This window comes from Camelus dromedarius, chromosome 13 (assembly GCF_036321535.1).
Source record: "Camelus dromedarius isolate mCamDro1 chromosome 13, mCamDro1.pat, whole genome shotgun sequence".
NCBI classification, from domain to species: domain Eukaryota; kingdom Metazoa; phylum Chordata; class Mammalia; order Artiodactyla; family Camelidae; genus Camelus; species Camelus dromedarius.
In genome coordinates, this window is record NC_087448.1 from 66,059,106 (window position 1) to 66,080,322 (window position 21,217).

A 21,217-nucleotide genomic window follows, 5' to 3' on the forward strand; every position below is an offset into this window, starting at 1 on the left:
GTCTGCGGTTACTGTTACTTATTTCGCCTTCTCCTTTGAGCACGGCACCTGTTATCTTTTGTTCCCTCAGTCAGGAACCTACTGACAAACTCCTTCATATTATTTTTTTAAATACTTCGCAATTCTAATAAGCTATAATTCTGTTTTCCTCATACGTGCATGTGAGGTTTTCTTAGGAGGTAGCACACCGCAGGGCATGGAGCTTGAAGGGTAAGAGCGCACCGTGAACAGTCGGCTCACCCGCCACCCGCCCTCCACGGGGGCAACCACACGTCTTCCGAGACTTCCCTAGATTAACGTTTCTGGCTCTTAGTGGACATACTGGTGTACCGCTTCCCACCTGCAACTTCTGCATCTGCAAAGATGCTGGCTGCTTCCAGGCTCAGGTGCTCCCGGGGTTTACGAACACTAATTAGTACCAGGGAGACATGTCCCAGGACAAGTCTGTTCTCCCGCTGCCTCTTTCCATGTAAAGGGATGACATTAGACAGGCAAGGCGGGCAGGGGCTGCATCAGAGGAAAAGCTGACACTGGTAGGGCTGGGAAAAAAGACTCCAGGAGACACGACAGCTTTCTTCAATCACGTAAAGGACTGTAGCGGAGGAGACAGGTTAGAGTGGCCCCCGTGATGTCCAAGGGTAAATGAGAACTGATGGGGGGAAGCTCAGGGCCCCACGAAGGCGGGCTGTTCCAACCGTGTCAGGGGCTGCGATGCAGTGGAAACCCCGGTGGTCTCAGTCCCGGGAAACGCAGGGAAGAATCAAGCACAAAACCAAGGATGAGACCACTTGACAAGATCAATGTTTCTCAAAGCAACGTCCACATCCTGCTGGCAGAACGTAACCTAATTTTAGCTGGCATAAAGGGGCTTTTCAATGGTCAAATTTTTCATGTTTATTAGAAAAATATATAATAATAGCGCTTTGTGAGCACTATGTGCAAGGTCCTATTGTAGCTCTTTTCCTTTTTTTTCTTTTCATTTAATCCTCACAAAATGGCTATGAGACAGATACTATTACTATCCTCATTTTGTCCTTGGGAAACAGACGCGGAGAGACGCAGCGACTTGCCCCGAGTCACTACACCTGGGAGAGGTGGACCGACGTGGACCGAGGTAGTCTGGCTCCAGAATCCAAGCTGCAACTTTCTCAAATCCAGAAATGATGCTTCAGAAGAAGCTAACCCAAACAGAAGACATAATCAGGAGAAAAAAATTTTAAGTAATAGTGCAAGTAGCTCTCAAAGATGGCAAAAATCATGAACACAGCACTCACCCACTGATGTTTGAAATACGCTTGTCTAGATGTTTTAATACAGTCCCTTCCAACCCATCTTCTAGAATTATAACCACCAACAGCGCCTATAACTTAGGCCATTCCATGATGACAGAGAACAAATCATCAGAAGCGAACCTGCGTGGCCAAAATAAACGACATTCCGGGGACAATGCTATGCTTTATAGTCTAATAAAAAGTTGCTATGTTGCATAGACACTTTCCAGTAAGTCCTCCAAAACAAACACTGGAGTGCAGGTGTGGACAAATGTGGCCAAGACCCTAGTGAAGCACCGTCGGACCATCCCCAGCATCCTGTATCCCTGACCTGACCTCACCCACCTCCCCACAGTGGGATACCTGGGCCTGCTAACGCTCAAACTCCACTAAAGAGCAGAGAACACCTGCACACGCTAAAGGGCGGTGGGGACGCTTTAGGACCTGGTGAGGTCCGCCGGCTTTCTATTTGCATCTCTTTGGAGCTCCTATCCTCCTTGCTGTTTATTATGGAAGCACTGAGAGTCACACGTCAGAGCATCTTAGAGTATAATGTTTTCCCCATGTCTCCCCACACACAGCTACCTCGTTCTCCAAGAGAAAATAAATCCCTCATCCTTTCCTTGGAAACGCAAATCCCAGCACACCATACAAAGCACCAGCTCTGTGCTTCATACATGTTTGCAGCACAGACCTCAACTGAGGGAAACACGGAAGCCTTGCAGACAAAGGTGCGCCTGCGCTCGGGACGCCCGTCAGCTTCATGACAACGTCAGATGCCCCACAACAGAGAGAAAGCAATTATCTAATAACGAGGCAGCTCACCAAATCAGTGATGACTTTGCTATAATTAGAAAGTCAGAAATAATGAGTGTGTACCTGCAAGGCTGATGCTGGCACAGAAGAGAAAACGCGGCTGTACAAGTGAGCTCAAGCACTCGGGAGCGGGCAACGCCATGCGTGTCTTAATCCAATCATATTTGCAAGTCAACAAGCCCCCCTGACTTTTCCCCCTTGAATGGAAGCCACCAACATGTGGTTCTTTCCCTTCTTGCTGAAGCCTGTCACACAGATTAGGGGGTATGTGAAGAGCTACCCCCCAGGAAGAGCCGAGAACAAGTGAACAGTGAGCCTGCCACCTCCAACATCAGGAAGAATTAAAAAGAAATTAAAATAAATGGATTATACAAAGCACCCTCAGTAAATGCTAATTATTACCAAGTAGATTCTTGGTTATCAAACTTGACTTCACTATCAATTACATTTTTTCTTGGGAGGGGTGTCAGTTTAGCACTCACTTTTATTCTTTGTCTTTAATCAATCTTTCCAAATGCTGTGGTGATCCCTTACCCTTTGCCCCAGACATTGACAATTCAACTTTAAATGTAAAGAATGAGGCCCAGAGGTTGACTTTAATATCTCAAGCGACCAACTCTCTCTCAAAATATCTTGTTTTTCAGATTTCATAAGCCCTATGCAGGGCCTTCAACCAGGATAACAATCCACACTGTCCCCTTATGAAGATGCCGAGGGCAAAACCAGAGGGACGGGTTTTCTTCATTTGATTTATTCTCTTTCTACGTGAGACATGACTCTTTCTCTCTACTTTCATTGGCCAAACATAGTTAAAGCACTTCCATCAGTATTTCAATATCTATTTTTATTCTGCTCATAAAACAGTTATTTAGAAACTGAAAGTCCCAAATACCACGCAAGGCACCAAGGAAATAAGGTCTAGAAGGACTCACTCTAAAGGGCAGAGAGAAACACACAATGGTCAACACTACAAACCGAGAAGGTTAACAGAGGAGTGGACAGTGTTTTCCAGGCCCCGGGGTCAATTCATTTTGCCGCGGGAGATGGGTAGGGACAGACTGAAGGGGAAGGTTTTGCACAAGAGGAGCACCTGAGCTGCGTTCTGACAGGAGAGAGGGCAGAAGAGCGGCCAGGAGAAAAGCATGAAGAAGCGTAAAGGCCCAAGCGCACAGGCTGCTCGTGGGAAGCAGCAAAGCGAGAAGACCCCTCACAGAGTTCGCCACAAGGGGCACCACGCCTTTAGGACGTGCAAGTGGAGGTGCCTGGAAAGGAAATCGGAGTATCATGATGGAGACAAGATGTGTAAATAACCACCCAGGTGACGGCTGAGGCCAGAGGAAGAGATGAAGTTCCCTGAGAGGCGGCGGCGTGAGAGAAAGAGGTCCAAGGACAGACCTCAGAGGACGCCCCTCATGACTCCATGGTCACACAAGCCCTGGCTTTCTTCCCTGAGTGCGGGCAGCTCATTCCCGCACAGGGCCTTGGCACGTGCCACCCTGGTCTGGGATGCTTCTCCCCGACATTACTGAGATCTCAGACTTCAGCTGAAAAGCCTCTCCCTCAGGGGCCTGCCCTGAGCCCCCTTCCCTGGTCTGGCACAGGGCAGGCTCTCAATAACTGTTTCCTGAGTCACTGAGGAAGGGGGCTGTGGTCAAAGAGATTGGAGGGGACTCAGGCGGCAAGTGCATCAGGAGGAACGTCGTCAACAATGCAGAAGCTACCCAGGGAGTCAGCACAATTAAAACACCAAGGAGGCCTACTTCCAGAAAACCCAACAGTAATGATGAAACTTCTAAGTAGCAATTCAATCAGGCCAACTGCATTAATCAAAATCTTCAGTTGTGGCTTATTACCTACAAGATGCAGGCAAACTCCTTAGGCAGCACCCCAGCCCTCCTCAACCTCAACCCCACTGATCTCCAGCTCAGCCCCTCGCGTCGGCCGACATGCCTCGCTCCAGGTCACTGGACGTTCTGCCTTCTGTGCCTTGGACCACTCCAGACAGACTGGCTTCCCACCTCGCTCACCTAACAAACCCTACAAATACTTGAAACCCTTGAAAGCATTTGGTACTGTCACTATTTTTAAAAATTAAGCTCACCATTTTTAAGTCATGATTTTTTCATTTGAGCCATTCTGATCGGTGTGTAGCAGTATCTCATTGCGGTGTTAAAGTGCATCTCCATGACGGCTAATGCTCTGAGCATCCCTTCATGTGCTTCTTTGGCATCTGTGCATTTTCAGTGAAATATACATAGTCTGTCCATGTCTTTGTCCTTTGCCCATTTTCCAATGGGACTGTTCGCTCATCACTATTAAAGTTTTGAGAGTTCTTTATATATTTGAGATATTGTTCATTTTCAGATATGAGATTTAGAAAAATTTTCTCTGGTCTGGAGCTTGTCCTCTCATCCCCTTAACAAGATCTGTTGCAGAGCGAAAGTTTTTCACTGGCTTGTCTTTTCCCTTTGTTTTTTGAAAAGAATAAGTTTTTAATTTTAGTGAAGTCTAACTTATTAATGTTTTCATGGATCATGCTTTTGACATCATGTCTAAGAAATCTTTTCTAATGTGAAGTCATACACAAAAATCAAAGTTTTACAGTTTTAATTCTTAAATATAGGTCCATGATCCACTCCGAGATAATTTTGTGTTTGGTGTGAGGTAGGAGCCTAAGGTCACTGCTTTGCATGTGGATAACCAACTGTTCCAGCAACATTTCTTGAAAAGACTAACCTTCCCCCATTGAAATGCTTTGGCACCTTTGTCAAAAACCAACTGGCCATAAATTTGCAGGTTTATTTCTGGACTTTTTATTCTGTTCCATTGATCTTTAAGCCTGTCCTTAGGCCAATACCAAATTCAGTAACATAAGCCCTCCAACTATAATCTTTTTCAAAATTCTCTTGACTATTCTAGGTCTTCTGCCTTTCATTTTCACAGACACAGTTCTGTCAAAGATATTAAATAATAAACCAAATATGTAAGTATAGTCTTTTCTAGAACTCCATATTTGATAAGATTTCTCTCCACAATGGACCATACTGTACTGTTAATCATGGGTGAAACTGCCATCTTTCTCTCCAACTGTCCACATTAACTTTTCATGTAACATAAATGGTGGAAACTTACTAAAAATAATCCCAACCATAATAAAAAGAAAAAATCTACACACAGGAAAACAAAATCTGGAATAAAAAAAAATTATGTTTTTATTGTTTAGTACTATGAGACAAATGGTAATTTTTCTTTTCCTTTTTATATATATTCCTGAATTTTCCAAATTATGCCCATTACATTAAAAATTATTTTCCCTACTATAAAATACATAAATTTTTTTTCCAATATTAATTTTCCTTTTCCTCTAACGCTTGTTTTTGGTGGAGAAATACAGTGTTACCATCTAAATGATTAGCATGGATACATCAGAGTATTTACCATGACTCCTGGACTTCGCTTTTCCATTTCACAAAATCCAAGATAGAACAACAAGTTTTATTAATACCTTCCTTTATTCACTTACCTCTATGTTTCATAAATATTCAGTGATCAACCTTGCTATATATTCTGATCTTGATAAAACACAAGTTATTTTTTTCTCATTAGCCTGGGGTAACGTGCAATAGGAAACAATAAGGAGCCAGCGGGAAGGAAATGAGATTTCAGTTTCACCAGGAGTAAATGCTTTTTGCATACTTTTCAGAATGGGTGTGAGTTGAGCACAATGAATACTGATTTCTTCCTAAATCATATTATCAACCAGAATGTGTTGAACAGAAATGTAAGACCAAATGTTGGTGACATAAAGTTTCAGCAAGTGTTGCCTAAACGTTTAATGAGATGGTGCGTAGAGTCTGTTAGTAGCTGCCCTCGGTCTTCTTTCACTATATCGGGTCCTTCATGTCACCATTTCTTTGCCTCAACCCCGTGATCTACCACTTCTGAAATTATCAGTACAAACACCTTCAACTTCTTGCCCCCGGGTCTCCCTGATCTGAGTCAATTCACCACCTCTACTTTCTCTGTTCCTCTTGGGTTGCTGAGCACTGACCCTGAAAACCACAGCCCCACGCCCGCGGGGCTCGGACACATCCCGCGTTTCAACGTCACCTGGCCACTCAACAGCAAAAGGAAACTCTCTCACCTCACTTTAGAGGGTTCTCACTCCCATCAGCCTCCAACCTCTGCTAGATCATCAAGGGACTCTGCTGTCTGATTGAGACCATTTAAAACCCTCTCTTGTGAAACATATAAAGCTTGGTTAACCTGTACACAGATAGCTTATTCTTGACTAGTTACAGTGTACTTAGGGCTGCCTGTAATATTTAAGTTTCTTACTGCTGTGTGTGCCAGTAGGAACATATAATTTTTGTATATTATACTTACTGAGATGTTGCCTTTTTAAATTTCACAAATACTTTGGAATTCAGATGTGTTTTTTGCTTCTGTGAGGATTAATTTGGAAAGATTTTTAATGACACTCCACTGATTTCAGATTTTGCTTGAGATTGACCTCAATAAATTGTCCTATATGTTCCAAATGTTTTTTTAAAAGCTCTCTCTTAAAGCACACAGAGTAATATATCCTGTCCAGGAGACAGTCACTCTCTCAAATTTGCAGCAGTGATGTTTCAAGAAAGTATTCAAACAAGGGGAGCCCCCAGGTCAAGGCTTCATAGCACTAGGACATGAAATAATGGGCCCAGAGAGGTCTCATGGCAACCAATGAAACATACATTCCAGGAAGTCAAACTGTACCCCACAGCCCCTGCCCTACGCTCAATGCCGCCACCCTGCATTCGGGTCTGAAATTTGAACTTCCTGATTGGATCAACAACACAGAGGAACATGAAGGTGGAGGAAAGAAAGAAAATCCTAAACAGTAATTAAACTTGACTTCCTACTGGTTCCAGAAATGATCTGAGGAAGAGTCCACTCTTACCCGAGTTTTCCTATCCACCACCAGCGCTTGAAGAAAATACATATTATTTTTTAAGCTACAAAGCTCAATGTTTGAAAGTATTCTGGACCATTAGAATAAAGGCCACCAAAAAGTGGGTTTAATCTTCATATACATCAATTAAAAGCTCTCAGAGACACAAAGCATGCACCCTAGTCTTCCAGCCATCACTCAGTGATTAAGTACAAATCTTGCACCATAACCAGAGAAATGACATAAACCCTGTTCTATACTCGGCAGGTCAGTAGCTTCATTTCCAAGTGCAAAGGAACACATTTTGGGATGTGATGAAGCAGAGACACCAGCACCTCCAATGCCTGTGCTGCCTAAAGGACAAGTACCAGGGCAGAGAATCAGCCAAGGAATCCGCTATCTGGATGCTGAATGTATTTTAAGTAAATTAAGAGTAACCTCAGCAATATAAGAACTTAATTATAGTTTATGTCATCAAGAGATAACATGCACATGTACTCGTATGACTACAGATCAGCAGGGAAGCTTCTGAGCATCTTCGTACAGATTCTTTTACTAAAGCAACTTCATCACCGCATTAGTGACAGGATTTATAGTGATCTCACACCAAATTCACGTCTTTTAACTGAACAAGTGTCGACAAGTAATGTGAGATTTTATGCCTCTTACCATATGCCATCATTGTAACATGACATTCTCTGTTAACTTCCACTGGCTTACAAGCTATAAATAATGGATCAAATTCGCTTCCTTAGTTTTACTCAAAATGAGCCCTTGGGCTGGGATATGCTAGCAAAGTTGTCTAAACACATGCCTCTCAACTTGTTCTAATCATAAACTATTTTCAAAATTCCATTAATTGTGAAATAGCAACAGGCTATTTAAATAAGTGTTTTTAAAACAGCATTTAAAAGTAAGACAATAATAAGCAATGTATAAATGTTCATGTCCCAAGAAACAAGAAAACACAGAGTTTGAGACATGAAAGCAGAAGATAAAAGAGCAAATTAATTTAATAAATATGTACAGACAACCTATCGTGTGCCAGGCATCGTTCTAGGTCCTTGGGACACAGCAGGGAGCGTAGGGGATACTGTTTCGGTCATCCACCCTCCTTCCTAGTAAAACCTCATTCTGCTTAGTATTCACTTCTCCACCAATGCATCCGCCCAGGAGAAGCTGGCCACACCCCTGGCTCCATGGCTGGCCCTGACTGATCCAAGGCTAATTCCATTCCGATCAGCGAAGACGGGTTTAGGAATGGGTCTGCGACTCAATGTTGGTAAAAGACCCACCAAGAGTGCTTTCCTGGGAACTTCTGGAAAAGACTTTGCTCTGCCCTGAGGGACTTCCAGGAAGTGGCTGTCTCCTCCTCTGGACAGTGTGATGTGCTGATAGGCTGGAGCTGCTGCAGCCACCTGTAGGGTGGCTTGAGGATCTGGAAGATGGAAATGGAGCTGGAACCTCTAGACGGTGTCACACTGAGTCCCCCCATCTTCTGGCTTCCATACTTACGTGTGCTAATAAACCTCAGTATTTACCTAATCTTCACTGGATGTTCTGCACAAGGCAACTCTTCAAGGACAGAGTCTCTTTGCTTCAGAATTTATAATCCTTGGGGGAATGAGACACTGATCTAATACCCAAACTCAGGCTCTGTAACCCCGAAGGAAGGCAGGCGTGGAGCAAGAGACCAGAAAAGCTAAAGCCCCTCGGAGAAAGCCGTGCTTCAGCTGTTAGCTACACCACTCAGACAGCAGCATCGTGGAATCCCCCCATCCCTGCGCCCGGGGTCCACACCACTTGTCTCTCGTGCAGACCCCTGTGCAGGAGCCCCGACCGGGCTCTCTGAGTCCATGCTGCTCGAACAGACCACGCTATTACACTGCAGTGCAAATTTTCACCCGAGGTGGCCAAAATGCACATCCAAACTGATTAGGTTCTTAATTTGAGAGGAAATGCTGCTTTTCTGACGTTCACTTCCTCTTATTTTCCTTATAGCAGCCCTGTGACCCTTTCGTCTCTGTTGCAGGCAGACAAAGATGAATGATAAGAACAGAAAGCACTCTGAATGCCTTAGAAGTAGGTACAAAATTTATGCAGTTCCCTAATTACTATCTGTGTTGATCTTTTCGGGATTTCCTTCAAAGGATTCCAACCATCCCAGGACTTCAGACCGCCAGGGCTCTGGAGGCTGAGCACACAGCACACATGATGGCGATGACAGCTGTGCAGAAAAGGCTCAGCCTGTGCCATCGCTCCTCTGGGTCCTTGCACCAACATTTCAGGAGAAAGAAAAGAAGCTGTAAATACTGGTCACTGTGGCAAAATGGTAAGCCCAGGGCACAGGTGCGAAAGCTGCCTACGTCCACAGGACAGCTAAACAAAATGGCACCACTGGACCCATAGTCACTTAGAAGAAAGCACCACCCTTCGCACTGATACAGGAACATCCACTGAGCTTCACCTCGGGATGAAACCCTCCACGCTGACGAGGAGCTACAAGAGGACTTGAGTAGACCTAGAAAGCAAGCTTACAGTTACCAGAGGGGAAAGGAGGTCGGGGGATAACTGGGGAGTTCAGGATCTGCAGATACAAACTACTATATATAAAATAGATAAACAACACGGCCCTACTGTACAGCACAGGGAACTCTATTCAATACCTTGCAATAGCCTATAATAAAAAAAGAATATGAAAAGGAATATATATATATGTATATGTATAACTGAATCACTATGCTGTCCACCAGAAATTAATACATTGTAAATCGACTATATTGCAATTAAAAAAAAAGAGGAGTTAAATACAATAGAATTTAAATACAATTGTGAGTCTTCCTGTATGGAAAACCTTTAACTTTTCCTCCCACTGGATCTCTTTTAAGCAATCCAAAGGGATGTTTGGCAGAAAATATAAGAAAATTAGTTGCAAAACTTTGCCAAAGAGATATACTGAAGTTCTGAATAACATTTCTCCTTCTCCAGGAACCCCTGACACAGTCAGCGGGTCTAGAACTTTCACTTTGCATCACTGGCCAACACAGTGTACCTGTCCCATCTTTTTTCTTGTAATTTTTTCTTAGTGTTTTTAATCATATTAAATCAAATATGAGGGGGGAAGTGGGAAGAAGAGAAAGAGCTTTGGTTACACACTCCAAAGGGTTACAGCCATAAGCAAGTTTGCTGAGCAGTAACAAAGAGTGGGGTGTTCGCTTAATGAGCAAAGGTCTTTTAGAAGGTAAAAGTTTTGCCACTCTTGGCACTGTCTCGCACAAGACTAGACTGTCCCATTCCTTCACCAGCATTCTGCCCTCCGATGCCTACCGTATACCACTGCAGGACAGTTGTTACAATTTAAAGTCTTTTGTCTACGTTGCCATGGGCTTGCAGGATTATTTATGTAATCTGAACATCTGCTCCAGGTAGCAGGTGTAAGATGCTGCACTGTGATTCATTCATGATCTGTTACTGTCCTCAAAAACCTATCATTTTAAAATTCATTTTAAAATTTCAATCAATCCCCCATCATTTTTTTAAAAGGAGAATGTAGCAACTTTAAAATGCAAGCATGAGAGTCATACAGGGGAGGATATCCATTCCTCCTTCTATCAATCCTTGTATCAAATAATACAAGACAGAGACACCTACCCGTCTAGTTCTCAACCAAAAATGAAAGCTACATTAAAATTCTACAAGTGAAAATGAAAATTACTTATAGTTTGTCCAAAAACCATTTGTTGCAAACCATTCCTAAATCTTACATAAACTATATTTTATTAAGAATTATGTGCAGAGAGTTTATACTAAACCTGAGTATTTACTTCACACTCATTTGAAAAGAAATGTTAAAACCTAGTTGAAAACCAAGAATCAGTCATTTTAGTATTTTAATACAGCATATTTCTAAACACACAGTTTTCAGCAGTCCAGAAGCACAGACACCAGAGGGATTGACGGTCACAGGCCACGTGCCAAGAAGCAGGAGGCAGCCAGCCCCCAGCTCCTTTTTCTGGCCACACCCTTGCCTGCACACTTTTATAATCATTTGTGCTGACCAACTATTTCAAGGAAAACGATGCTCCAATCATTTGAATTTCACCAGAAGAAAAAAAAAAAAAAACTACATAGCTTAAGGGGAGCTACGGATAAATTAACATTTCAGCTCAAACAGGATCAAAACAATGAGACAGTGCAGGAAACAGCCCCAGTAACAGCGGCCACCGTCTTGAATTCAGGTTCTGCACACACGTGCTCCCAAGTAGACAGCCAACAGCATCCTGCTAATTAGCCTCACAGCCACCTCTCTGGGGAAGCACTAAAATGCCCTCCTCATGAAAAATTAAACACGCCACCAATGGAAGCCTCTCCTCCCGTGTTTACTCCTGTAAGCAACTCCCCCCACAGAAATGTTAATTAGCTTTTGAAATGAAGAAAACTAGTTCTCAGCAGAGTCCCCAATAGCCTGAAATGGTTTGTTTGTAGTTTTGGGTTCAAGAAAAGAGTTTGGCTCCTTCATCAAGAAAATCACAAGAGAAAAGCAATTACAGAGAGTGTAGCAGCTGAGCATCCAAGACACCATCACTCTAGGGTGCCCCATCCTCCCTAGAACATCCCCTTGAGGAAACCCGAGAGTCAGTTCCTGACGACACTGCTCGCTCTGTGCCAGCCCAATCACGGGGCTCAGTTCTGAGAGGAACACCCTAGAAATACCATACTCCATCGCGTGGTGCAGGAGATTCCACCAGCAGCCCACAGCCTGAACGTCACACAGCACAAGTTTTACTGTTTCCCGTCTAAGCCGTGCAACCCGCGGCGGACACTTGGTAAGGAGACCGCCTGCATGACGAAGCTCAGCCTCCGTTACCCGGAGCTTACAGAGGAAACATCAAGTCAGGCCCGGAAGTACAAACAGCTGAGCACAGCACGGCAGCTGCCTAAGTAACAGAAAGATTCCATATTTCTCAGGTATTTCGTCATTTTAACTTGACCCTGACACAGGAGTGAGGGTCTGACCCAGAGGACTGAGCAAAGAGCTGGAACCAGAGTGAAAATGAAAGAGGTTCCATTAGGTCCAAGTTCACACCTCCAGAGCACTGCTTCTTTTCTCTCTCTCTTTTTTTCTTGCTTTATTAGCTTGTTTCTTTTTTATTGAAGTATAGTTGATTTACAATGTTGTATTAGTTTCTGTGTACAGCATAGTGATTCAGTCATATCCTCTTTTTCATATTCTTTTTCATTATAGGTTATTAAAAAGTATTGAATGTAGTTCCCTATGCTGTACATTAGGATCTTGTTGTTTATCTGTTTTATATATAGTAGTTTGTACCTGGTAATCCCAAACTCCTACTAATTTAGCCCTCCCCCACCACTTTTCCCCTTTAGTAACCATAAGTTTGTTTTCTATGTCTGTGAGTCTATTTCTGGTTTTTAAATAAGCTCATTTGTGTCATTTTTTAGATTCCATATATAAGTGATACCATATATTTGTCTTTGTCTGACTTACTTCACTTTGTATAATAATCTCTAGGTCCATCCATGTTGCTGCAAATGGCATTATTTCATTATGGCTGAGTAATATTCCATTGTGTACATATGTCACAACTTCTTTATCCAGTCATCTGTCAGTGGACATTTAGGTTGCTTCCATGTCTTGGCTTTTGTAAATACTGCTGCTATGAACATTAGGGTGCATGTATCTTTTTGAATTAGAGTTTCCTCCAGATACACGCCCAGGAGTGGGACTGCTGGATCATATTGGTAAGTCTATTTTTAGTTTTTTAAGGAACCTCCATACTGTTCTCCGTAGTGGCTGCACCAAATTACATTCCCACCCACAGTGTAGGAGGGTTCCTTTCCCTCCTCACCCTCTCCAGCATCTACTGTTTATGGACTTAAATCACGGGCCTCTGTGGTCCCCGCAGCCCGGTCTTTAACAATACGCATCAGAAACGCAGCTGCCTCCCCAACCCAGAGCTGGTCTCAGGGCCGACGCTGGAGTGTGTACTTGCCATTCTCATGCAGGTTCAAATCTGCTCCCTGGGCTGCCAGCTTCCTCACAGACAGGCTGAGCTGCTGAACAGACACACTCACACGCATACGCACACACACGCATGCACCTTTTGCAGCTGTGGTCAACTGAAAATTTTTCATGTTTTATTTCAAACTTTAGAGTAGAAATATTGTTTCATATTCTTCAAAAGCAGCTGTGTCTGTGCTAACCAAAAGATTCGGTTAGCTGTCAACTACATGCAAGGGGGCAAAAGACAAGACATTTTTAAAATAAAAGGAGAATACAATGAAAATAAACTGTTGATCACAGACCTACAACCACAGCTCATGTTTGTCCGTCACCAACTTGCACTTCCCACTCCCTGGGGAAATCACCCAATTTTTCCAAAGAAGAGGCTGAAATGCTCAACAGTACCAAATAACCGGCACCCTAGGTGTGACGCATCCGAGTCGGGTACTTTTGCTTAGTGAGTTTAAAACCCTGCAACTTCTTGACCAAGCACGACTCAGGCCCCCAACTTTTAAATCTTCTTTTGATTTAATTTGGTCACCATCAAGCTACCATAGTAGAGTTTTTAAATTCAGAGTCTTTAGCTATTCATTTAATGAGTACTAACTTCTGTTTCACCAATTATGACTTGTCTGAAATGTATTAAGTGGTGAAAAAGCTCAAGTGATTGAGCGCGTGGTAGAGCGCACGCTGAGCACGCACGAGGTCCTGGGCTCAGTCCCCACTACCTCCTCCAAATAGAAATAAATAAACAAACCTAATTACCTCTCCCTCATAAAACAGAGCGGGGGGAAGTGTGCTTTAAAAAAAATGGTGAAAAAGACACCAGAAAGCCTTTTTTAAAATTTTTGTTTTGCTCACCAGCTTGTTATTGTGTTTTTCACATATGACTGACAGAAAAAGTCCCCTAGTTTTTTACAGGTAATCAAAAAACCTGGATTATAAATTACAGAACAGTTGAAGCTTTGTTGTAAGAAACTGGATTCAGGAGTCCATGTTGCAGGACCTAATACATCAGCTGAACCTGCCTCCCACAAAGCTTTCTCACCTCCCTCCCATCACCCCAAACCCCAAACCCCTCCTAGGAGTCCACAGGACATGCTGCACTCATGTGGACACATTTACAACCTGGAATTGTCACCTTCATTATTTATTCATTTTTTAATCTCATTCCAAAAGAGCAACAGAGGCAGCCTACATAAAGGCATTATAAATACTACCGCTCAAGGAGACAGTAAGCTCATATAATGCCCAGAGCTCTTGGGTTCATCATGGCTCAAATATTTTACTGACCCCCTAGAATATTCCATTCCCTCCAGTCCCTGTCCTCCTACACACAGCATTGCAGGAAACACGGTTTCATTTTCAGAAGCTATTTTAAGGAGAAATGAACACCTTTTCCCCGTGCCCTTCTCTGTACCCGAGACCCTGGCTGTGCTGATGGAGGGCACGCTTCAGTCGTTTTGTTTAGTTCTGAGGACACAACAAAGGACTGCTTATTCCCTTCAATGTTTTCATGGAAGACTCTCTGTCGGGAATTTTGGCTTTTAATCACTGAGAGAATAAACTCTTAAAGAAATGAACCCAACAAAACAAAAAACCCTCACTCCATTATGTTATTGTGAAATGGAATACTGAACTCAGTTATTTCCCTCCCTTGACCACCCCCGCCTCCCCTCCAAAAAAGCTACAGGAACTTGAAATGTGCTTTCCAGAGATGGTGATGAACTGACTAAGCCATCCACCATCTAACTTGGGTCTCCTGAACAACAGTATTCACTGGCAAGACAGCTCACTGGAGTCAAGGGTACTGCCAGGAAATATAGCACTGTGTCTTCAAAATGGTCCACATGAGGGGTGGACATAATTTCAAAAGTTAATCAATCCTCTTCTCTAACTAACTGGGCTGGCCTGCTTGTAACTAGGTTCAAGATAGTGGGAAAGAAACACAAGGTTAGTGATGACAAATAAAAGGACTCCATAAATATAACTGAACAAATGAATGAAGTCAGTGCCTCAGAAACCAGAGATTCTTTCATTACCCCAACCCACCCCTCAGTCCTTCAGTCCCACTAAACCACCCAGATGCCGAGTTGGACCCAGTTAGCTGTGACAACAGCAGCACAGAAACCTAGTAAGTTACAGCAGACACCCCTCACCTGACCCACCAGAACAGCCCGATGAGCCAGGAAGCCTGGGAATTTCAGCAGCTACAGGTGCCAAGCACTCGCCTTGACACATTCTTAAAGCCCTGAGCTCTCCTGACTGGGCATGATCACAGCTCAAATCTTGATCTATGTGAGTTGGGCTGCTAACCGGAAATCAGGCTGACCCTGCCTTCCCCCAAAAATAGCGTGGGAAACACCACCATCTCCCTGTTACTCTATGGGGACCCTTACACCTGCTATTGTTACTATGCAGTTAACAACTGTCACATTGTGAAGGTCACAGTTGGCAGCATTTATAAGAAAGCTTCCTGCATTTGTGAATGTATAACGGGGCAGGTGAGGATGGTTAAAAGTTCACCTAAATGAATCCTCACAGATTCTCAGAAGTGGGCAAAGTGGCAGGAGAGGACAACCAGAGTCTGGATGTAATAGTGATTCCTAACCCGTGACTTCTGAACTCCAAAACAGGACTGTCTCGGGGCTGGAGGCTGAAAGTCAGCTTTATACTAAAAGACATCTGTTTTCAGCAGAACCTAAAACCCTTTGGCACCTGTGAAACATTCTTCTGCTGAAATGAGTTCTCTTTTCCTCACCGGCAAGCCTGCTGCAGGTGAACAGGGAGACAGGTGTACAAAGCTTACTTTGCAGCCACAGCCGAGGAGCAGGAGTGGCCAGGTGGTTAATGTTAACCGCTCCTGTTCAAGGTCAAAGCCCCCCAGCCCTGGGCTATGTTAGAAGGCTTGCAAAACGGGGTGCACATGGACCTTTAATGGCACTGTTGGCTTCTGCATAGTGACCCAAGGTGGAACCAATGGACTAGATGATGATTCGGGTCAACCTCAGCAGTCTTCCAGGGGGTGGGTGTGTCCTCAAACAAATCATAACTGAGTGGGAGGGCTGTACAGAACCTGAACCTGTGAACCAGAAAAGGGAGTGTATTTTAATACAGAATCATCTGTTTGTCTTGGGGGACAAAACAGCCCCTGGACTAGTTGCTGAGAGTCAGGAAACCAGATGCTTTAGGAGATGATGGGGAAGCTGGAGGAAAGAGGGAAAGCAGAGAGGAGTTGAATCTGATGAGCCTGGGGCTCTGTTTAACTGTCTGCATATAATGGTGAAGCTTTATTATCAACGCTCTCTCCTACACAGTCCTGGGATATGCAGAAACAGGAGGCGAGGTACCACGCAAATGACTTCTCATATGTTCATATTTTCTCTAGTTTCTTCTCTTTGATCACACTCTGTAATGACAACTACTTAAATACATCCTGTTTGAAACGATGAAACATAAAATGCCAGTCCCACCACTTCGATAGGAAATATCTATTATTACGTTTCTTCTCTTGCCATCCGTGTTTAAGCTGAAGTCATTTTGTATACAAAGCAGTATCCCTATTGTTCCGTCAATATCATAAGCCTTTTCCATATTAGCATCATCTTCAAAATCACTTTTAATGACTTTTGAATTCATCCAGATGTGCCGCACTCCCTGAGCTTTGAAGATGTTCCCAATTTTCCACTATTACAAATGAAACCACAGCAAACATACTGTGTCTAGATGGTTTTCTTTTTTGTACTATCTCCTGAGGGTAAAATCCCAGAAGTGGGACACCAAATCACTGAATTTTCATGCCTTTATTGATTTGAGGACTGCCCGTCAATCGCTTTCCTAAAGTTTAACGCTAATTTACAATACAACCAAAAACGTACAAGAGTTTATACTTCAACAAGGACCTACTGTAAAGCACAGGGAACTCTATCAAATCTCTTGTAATGAGCTGAAATGGAAAAGAATCTTAAATATACATATGTATGTATGTACGTGTACAGTGGGATCGCTTTGCTGTATATCTGAAACTAACATTGCAAATCGACTATACTGCAATAAAAAACGAGAATTGAAAAAAAAAAACAGGTTATCTTTGCTGGGCCAGGTATGGGTTTCATTAAGTTTTTCAAATTTAGTAGATAAAACCGGTAGCTTCTCCCACTGGCATTTATTTAATTCTACTGACCCATTTCTACATTTATCAGCTCCATTTCTTCCAAATTGTTCATTTTTTTCCCCAACTCATCTACTATTTATCAACATAGATAAGCTCTTTGTATAACAAACATATTAATACTTGATCACATTTGCAGCAAATGGACTCTGAATATCTTCAGCCCACAGTTAGCTGAGTCCCCGGTTCGGTGCATCTGAGGACGCAGAACCCACAGATACAGAGGGCCAATAGGGCTGAGCGCCCACCACATGCCATGCACGGCTCTAGGTTCAGCAAAACCAACACACAAAAAAGCTCCAAGACTCCTGATTTGTGAAGACTATTCCCAAAGATCATTTTTCTTTTTTTTTTTTTTTGCCTTAATATAATAGTAGCTATTGCCTGCTGACTGCCTACTGAGTGGCTGGTATCTTTCAATTTATTAACACACACACACACACACACACACACATGCTCACTTCCTCTTCAAAGCAACCCTTGAGCTGGCTGTTCTCATTTTAGAGTAAAAGACACTGAGGCTCAGAAATGCTAGTGACAGAACTGTACCCACACAGGCCTGTCTGGCCTCATGGTCTCCCAGCTACACACAGACAATAACCCTGTAGGGCTTAATGTGGATGTGAATTAACAGGCGACCCGCAATGAATTCTCCCACACTCCTTATTTGAGGAGTGATTCTGGTGATCACTCCTCAAATAAGACAATGAGTCTGCACCATCTCACACACACTTTAAAAGTGCAAACACACTCCACTCCACCATGTGACTTCCCAAGGCCAGGGGACCGCTTTCTCTGCTCACGCCATGGCCCTGAATCCTCCCCCGACAGAGATCCTCTCCAGCCAGGAGCCCCACTCCGACCAGCCCTGTCCCTGAGCCGCAGCAGCCCAACCACCTCTGCCCACTGGCTCTCTGGGCCTGGTAAGATTCCCTGATAGACTGATTCCCTGATAAGAACAGCATTGGTAACTGACTGAACGAGGCAGGGACCCGCCACTGGCTAGGAGGATTTCTGTTATCAGGTTACAGCTGTCCAGAGAGCCTCAACGGTCCACGTGTCACACTGCTCTCCCCACGTGTAAGGACAAGGTCGGCACAGGCTGGGTGGGCACCGGGTGAGACGGCAGGTGTAGATATCGCGAGTTTCTCTTAAAGCAGCGCCAGAATGTCTTGTCCTAGGTCCTCCAGTATCCAGCGCACGGAGAGAAGTAGCAAGGAGAGAGGAGGGAGGAGGGAGCCTTCAGACCACAGAGATCAGCGCAGAGCCAGAGGGCTAAGCCCAGGACACGTCCGTTTCAGGCTGATCTGGAGAATGGGGCGATGCTTGTGAGGTGCGCTCTGCTGCGGGCTTCCTCTCCGCACTGAGGGCAGGGCAGCCCAGCGCCAGTCCCATCTTCCCCGTTCCTAGAATCACACTGGGTTTCTCCACTGGTCTCACGTGGCAGTGTCCTCCCGTGGCAGTGTTTGAAAATGTCAGGACCTACTTCCTATTCCCATCGCCCATTCCAGGCTCTCAGATACAGGGACGGTCCCCACTGGAACCTCAGGTGTTTGCTCCTGTCTCCTCAGACACTACCCTTTTAGGAGGAAGAAAATCAAATTCCCAGATCCCTGCCAAAAGCCAGCAAAGGGCTGCCTGCTAGGAGTGCTGCCTCATGTCCCCTCTAACAAACCAGGGGTCTGCCTGTTTTCCCAGAGAGTGAAGAGTTGTTTGGAAACAAGAAAACAACAGTATTTATTCCAGGGAAGAGGACCCTCCATAAAAATCTAGGAATATTATTTTTTTTAATTCTTTTTTGGGGGAGTTGGGGAGATAATTGGGTTTATTTGTTTGTTTTAATGGAGGTGCTGGGGATTGAACCCAGGACCTCGGGCATGAAAAGCCCATGCTCTACCGCTGGGCTATACCCTCCCCCCTAGAAATATTATTTTGATTATATCTCCGAACGGGAGCTTTCCTTACAGATGGCAGAACATCGTAGCAAATAGCAACTGAGCAAATTCTAAATCCAGCTTGTCAAAGATATCCGCCGCTCTATCTAACAGCTCACCACTAAATGCAATTCAAATCCTTCCCCCTACCGCCACCTCCCCAGGCTCAAGGTTTTATGACAGAAGTAGGCAGAATGAAGTTTATTGATCAGTTGGATTAATTCTGAAATAAAACCCCACAGTCCACCTCCTACCGAGCTCTGGGAGAAACCGGGGACCAGGAAGGCGTGTGCCCCCCCGCCACGTGACCAGCGGGCTATTTCCCTACAGAGACGCTATTCCTGAGTAACATACACATTCCCCGCACTAGAACTCTGCTCTCGGTGTGATGTACTGCTCTGCAAAGATCCTTAACTAAGCATAGTCTTCCTTAAATCAGTTACAGGATGATTTACCCCATGCCTTTAAAAAGTCAATATGTTTCATGAAAATGAAGTTTTACCCTGCTAGTTAAGTTTAATAGTAGCTACTTGTACCCCAAGTTACAGTGAGTGGCACTGCAGTAAAGCCTTAACGACTATAGTTTGAAAGCTGGCAGCCGGAAGCGTGTAAGGAAGCCAGCACTTGCCTAAGGGACCCTGAGTCCTGGAAAGCAAAGCATCACCCAGACTGGCCCAGCTTACAAATGGGTCTATAAACACATTCTTCCATAGAAATGAGTCTCCTGGAGGGAGGAGGCCCCTAAGCTGGCCCCAAAGTCCTTTTGTTCATTATGTCTCCAAAGACCCCAGCCAGGCCAGACAACCCCAGGGACTGTCTGCAGATGCCCGGCCCAGGGCAACACCACCAGCAGCTCGCGGGCCTCCCTCAAGCCTCGCAGGCCTGACCGTGGAATCACAGCAAGCCAGGGGGAGTCCACGCTGGTTCCACCTCTGCTGGACCACAGCTTCTCCTGATGTCACGTGGAGGCAGTGACACCTCATTCACAGTGATGGTGCCAAGGGCAAGCGTGGTGATTGCACAGGACTTAGCTCTGCACTGGCTTCAAAACTGACACCTTAAAAAAATCACCTACAGTGGGGGAGGGTAGAGCTCAGCGGTACAGCGCGTGCCTGGCATGCCCGAGGTCCTGGGTTCAGTCCCCAGTACCTCCATGAAAAAAAAAGCAAATAAAAACTACAAATAAATAAATAAACCTAATTACCTCCCCCACCAAAAAAAAAGAAATTAAAAACAGAAAAAAGTAAATGATGAAACTACAAAGACATGGTAACTTTCAACATCCATACCTAAAACTGAAAAAACACCTATGATTATCTGTTCCCTCCTCCCCAAAAGTTAGCCTGTTCCCTCATACCTGCCGCCTCTTAATGCCAATTTACAGCCTTCTCACCTCCTGCTGCCTTCACCTTCTCCTGCCTTCTCCCTTCCCCTCCCCCGCGTGAATGCAGCTGAGCTCAGGGAATGAGCCCTGGAGACGGAACTGGAAGGCCTGGCTTCTCCTGGAACTTCCCCACCTCCTCCTCCAGCAAAGCTCACCCTCTCTGAACCTGCCCCCACCCCCACCGTCCTTTTCGAACTCACTCTTACCCAGTCTTCAAAATTTTGAGGAAAAGCCCGCTCCCTACTCATCTCCACCCCACATTCAGAGGCAGGGGTTCCCGCCTCACGCTGATAACCCTCATGCCCGCCCTGGGAGAACAGAACATGTGATATCTGCAAGTATCTGTCCCCCTCTCGAGATCTTAAGTTTGGGGGCGGGGGTGGGCACACATTATAATTTTGTTTTTAATCTCCAATGCAGCAAATCTTCAAAATGCATTTGATGTCGCTGGGGATGAGAATAAGGGGCCTGCCTGTCCGATCGAGCTGGGAAGTAGGTGGACAAACAATGGCGGAAGGAAGACTAGGACAAAGCAGAGACACAAGTTTCCACAGCCACATGAAGCACTCAGCTAACTGTGACTCGCTCCGCAAATGCTGGTCTTAGTATCCCTTAAACAACGGGTCAGTGAAAAGGGCAAATCTGCAGTTCAGTTGTTGCTGCCTTTACCATGGGTTTAATTTCCG

General features: G+C 44.5%; 1 protein-coding gene and 1 non-coding gene across 2 annotated transcripts in view; both read right to left on the reverse strand.

Moving 5' to 3' along the window:
- The window catches only part of MTUS2 (microtubule associated scaffold protein 2), a 405,965-nt gene that overhangs the window by 354,573 nt on the left and 30,175 nt on the right, over positions 1–21,217 (reverse strand). The window lies entirely within an intron of this gene.
- On the reverse strand, positions 19,056–19,128 carry TRNAE-UUC (transfer RNA glutamic acid (anticodon UUC)). The gene has a single exon. It is a non-coding gene; the product is annotated as a tRNA-Glu (tRNA).